General features: G+C 38.7%; 1 non-coding gene across 1 annotated transcript; it reads right to left on the bottom strand.

Moving 5' to 3' along the window:
- Positions 1-4,163: 4,163 nt before the first annotated feature.
- Positions 4,164-4,269, bottom strand: LOC143626271 (small nucleolar RNA R71). Its single transcript, XR_013152404.1, has one exon. It is a non-coding gene; the product is annotated as a small nucleolar RNA R71 (small nucleolar RNA).
- Between the last annotated feature and the right edge of the window lie 408 nt (positions 4,270-4,677).

Raw genomic sequence — 4,677 nt, forward strand, 5'->3', positions numbered from 1 at the left:
CCTATGGCCCTCTTGTAACTGCAACATTACCCTGGTCTCTTACTCGATTCACCACATTGGTATTTTCTCTGTTTTGGTTGTTCTGAATCTGCAATTGATTGTTTCTTTGAGGCTGGACCTGTTGTTGCTGGGGTATGTTCTGATTTTGGTAAGGATTTTGATTGACCATTTGATTTCTCTGTTGAGATCCCTGGTAATTCTGATGTTGATTTTGATAGAACTAATTCTAATTGACTTGATTACCAAAATTCTTAGGTTGATTACATTCTCTAGCAAAATGTCCTGGTTGCTGGCAGTTGTAACATATTGCCTTTGATTTATCAAATCCTATTCGGTCATTTGGCCTAGATAATGATGATTTCCCAGTTTCTTTATAAACCTCTTACTTCTTACTGCTAACATTGCAGCTTGCCATTTAATACCCATATCCTCCAGTTCATCTGCATCAATCTGTTCCAAATCTTCCTGCGCTACACTTGTGTGAATGATAATCAGTTCCTTGACATGATTTGTTTTGAACATAGGGAGGATGTCCACTAGCTGTAGAAGCAACATCATCCTCAGTCAATTGCACATTAAACCTTGATTGTCCTCCATACACCGAGCCAGATTCAGAAGGCTCTTCAACAATAGGCTGTTGGTTAGACTTGAGATAGAGATTTCCCATAGGTGCCACTAAAGCATTTCTCATTGGGAAGCTGGGCTTCTCTTCTCTTATCATATGATTTTTTATAATTTCATGTTCAGCAGCCTTCAGAAATGCTATCACATCATCCAGTTTGAAGCTAGGAAAACTTGCTTTCTCTTTGATAAACTTACTTGCAGTATACCACTCTCTAGACTGTGAAGACAACAATTTCTTGTTCAATTTGAAATCAGGGATCAGTAAATCAGTTGTTCTAATTTCATTCACAATGGTCATGAACCTCTGCAATACTTATTTTAGTCTTTCACCTAAAACAGTCAAGTTGATGCTTTAGTTTGTCTTTTTTGATGTCTATTAACTCAGTGTTCCCTTTAAACATTTCAATGACAGCATCATACATATCCTTAGCTGTTTTATGATAATTGACACTGGTCAAAATCTACTAAGAAAGACCAAGTTTTAGCAAAGACGGTGCCTTATCATCCATTTTCTTCATTTTGAGTTCTATTGTAGCATGTTGCCAGCTACAGTGGATGGAACATATTATCCTTCTCTAATGGAAGTACAAAGTTCAGGGTCGTTGTAGTTCACAACATCTTCAAACAGCACCTTCCATTTGATGAAGTTTTCTTAACCTAAAAGTCTTGGAATCTTGTTGGTTGAGACTTCTTGATCATCCATCTTGTTCAGATCTGAGATTTTACAAATGAAAACCTTGTAAAGCTTCAAGCTTTATCACAAAACTTCAGTCCCGTGGCCTTCAGCGAGCTTCCAAAGCTCTGATACCACTTGTCAGGACCAGGGATCGGGTGCAACCTTAGATAGGTTGACAAGAGCACACTGATCCAATACCCAAAGGCCAATCAAATATCCCGGCGGAATCAGGATATTCAATGGATGGGAACGAGGGTGTGATACAAAGATAAACGAAACAATAATATGATACTCAGTAAAAACAGATTCAAAGACAAGGATTTACTGTATTAAATGCATCATTCAATGAAACAGTAAATGGAATGTCTAGGGTTTCGTGACGGCAGCGGCGGTACGAGAAAAACAAAAGGAATATTCTTTTGGAATGTTTTCTAGTGATGCGTAGGTTGCCAGTGTCGTCCCTGAAATAGAAAACTAGGACGCTATTTATAGACCCTGACATTCCTTCTAGAATCCCTTAGTTATTACATAATGAAAGACAAATACAAATACAAGTGTAAGAGTCTTCGAGCATGATAAGTATCTTGCTCGAGTACACTCACAATGCAAGGTATGCTCGATGAGTGTCTTTGAGCATACTTTACTTAGAATATCTTCAGTGAAGATATTCTCCTCCAGCAAGCTTCATTCTTCTTGACTAATCCTTTCTTTGCTCGAACTAGTCCATCGAGCAAGCCCATTCTTCTTGATGCCTTCAATCCTGTCTTGAGACTTAAACAATCTTTAGCATGCTCGGATGTAAATCTTGCTCGGGGGACTGAACCATGCTCAAAGTCCTTTCTTTGAGCATATGACATCTTCTTATTACATCCATGCTTGTCACCGTGTGGTCGGACATCCTGTGCTCGGATCACTTGGTTAAAACTTGAATGATCAAGTTGTTTGCTCGATTGGCAATCCATACTCGATAGAAGAACACTTTTGCTCGTTGAAGCGTAGCTTTCTCGAAGCCTTAACACTTAGAAGAATTCACCAGAACTGGTACTGAAGACCTTGCTTGAGGTAGTAAACCATGCTCAATCGTCCAAGCTTGCTCGAAGTCCATACTTAGCTAATTTCCTGAGGATGTTGAGAAGATTCCAATCTTCCTTAGCAAATATCCGACTCAACATTGTTACTTAGATTATGTTGAAACTTTTGCTTATGTGATATTTATCTATGCATGATTTTGGCAAGTTGGTGCTCTTCAAGTTTATGACATGTTCTTGAATAGAGTTTAATGGTTGAATGCTTGTTTTAAATCCTAGCCTTATTAGTTTGATAGATGCTTAACCATAATATGTTAGAAAACTATGTGTTGAGTATTTGTTTATGAACTTAGTTTGTGTATGCATACTTTGTTTATATCACTAAGTTAGGAATGACTAGTGGAAGTTAACTTGGTTATGAATTTTAACAAGTATGAAACCTATCACTTGATATTGGAAAATTGTATGGTGATAACATGATTCTTTGAGTTGGTTGATGTTTGCTAGAGATTAAGGCCATAATTCTTAGTTTTCATTTTGTTAATTAAAAGATTCATGTGTTTAAATAGTGTTCTTGAACTTGTCTATTTTACATGATTTTAGGTGGTTAGTTTGTTGTTTTCATGCTAGCTTTCCTTTAATTATGAGATTAGGTAGTTTTGATAAACTTACTAATCTATGGTTATTACTTTGAAAAACACCCATCATGATGTTTGTTGTTAGTATTAGGTTGCCTTGATTGGAATTTGATATTGATGCTTGAATTATGATGTTTGCCATTATCATTGTTATTTTGTCACTAAGTTTAAGTGGATGCATAGTCCAAGTAGCTTTGTTTGGATTGATTGTTAGTCATATTTTATTTGTTTTGTCATTTTTATATGTTAGTTTAGTAATTTGAAAACTCAATTAGATTGTTTGTTTGGTTTAACCAATTACAAAGATTTATTATCAAAAGTTAGCCGTGTCCATGGATTAGCACTCAGTTCTTACCAATACTTTGCTACAAACGATAGGTACACTTGCCTTTCGTGTGTGGTTTGGTTGTTGGTGAAAACTACTTTTAAAACCGATTTGTGTGAAACTTTTATTCAAATTTTATATATATATTCGCAAATGTTAAGTTTTTGGCACCTTTGCTTGGAACACGGTGTTTTACTTTTCCAAACGATACGAGTAATTGATTTACCTTGTTGATATTTTTGCTCAATGTTATTTTAGTCTATTTCATTTTTTTGGTAGTATTCCGTGTCTTGTTTGTTTCCATTCCGCGTTTCTTTCGGGTGATGCATGTCCACGACACCCGGTCCTGATCTTGTTTCCCCCCTTTTTGAACCCGAGCGATATCTTCGAGAAGGTTTGAGGAGGAGAGCACGCGAAATTGCCAAGGTCTTTGAAAACGAAGTTGTAGAGGAGGAAGCGAATCCCAAGGTTGAAGAAATGGTGGACCTGAACAATCAAGGTCGCATGGATGACTTCGCCATGCCGTCCCTCGATGGCTATGGCAGCGGTGTTAGGATCCCGAGATTACCGTGAGTTTCGAGATCAAGTCAAGTATTATTCATATGATCGAAAATTCCGTTTCTTTCCATGGCCTATCGAACGCCTATCGAACGAGGACCCTCATTTTCATGTTGCGCATTTCATTCGATTATATGCGACATTCAAAATTCAGGGGTGTACGGATGATGCCGTGAGACTCTGAATTTTTCCGTTCTCACTTCGCGGGGCTGCCTTGGAGTGGTTAGAGGCACTCCCTTCCGGCTCCATCACCATTTGGAACCAATTGGTTCAGCAGTTTCTTCTTCAGTACTTTCCACCTGATAAAACTGCTAGATATCGGTCAAAAATCAATGGTTTCCGTATGTACGATGATGAGTCACTGCTTGCTGCATGGGAGAGGTTTAAGGGCTAGTTGAGAAAATGCCCTCATCACGGTTTGAGTCGTGGTCTTCAGTGTCGTACGTTCTTTGATGCGTTATCCCAAGCGCAGAAGCAGGCCGTTTATTAGGTTGTGGGAGGAGATTTCGGCAGGTGTACCCCAAATGAGGCGTTGGATATCTTGGAGAGAGCTGCTAAGAAGAGTTTTGCATATAATCCGCCTCATAGTATTCCTTCCACAAAGGGCGTTCTTCATGTTGATTCCAATACCCTTGTTTCCACTCAGTTAGAAGCCGTGACCAAAAGATTTGACCAGATGCAATCCGATCTAGCTAAGTCTAGCTCTCGTTGTGGGGTGTGTAATGGGAAAAACCAGACCAGTCAGTGCCAGTAGGCCATGGTGGTGGAGGATGTTGACATTGTAGGCTGCCAAAACAATGCCTACAGCAACTCCTATAACCCGGAATG

The sequence above is a fragment of the Bidens hawaiensis genome, unplaced genomic scaffold (assembly GCF_021521415.1).
Source record: "Bidens hawaiensis isolate Kalapana, Puna unplaced genomic scaffold, B.hawaiensis_p1.1 tig00004327_1, whole genome shotgun sequence".
Taxonomy (NCBI): Eukaryota; Viridiplantae; Streptophyta; class Magnoliopsida; order Asterales; family Asteraceae; genus Bidens; species Bidens hawaiensis.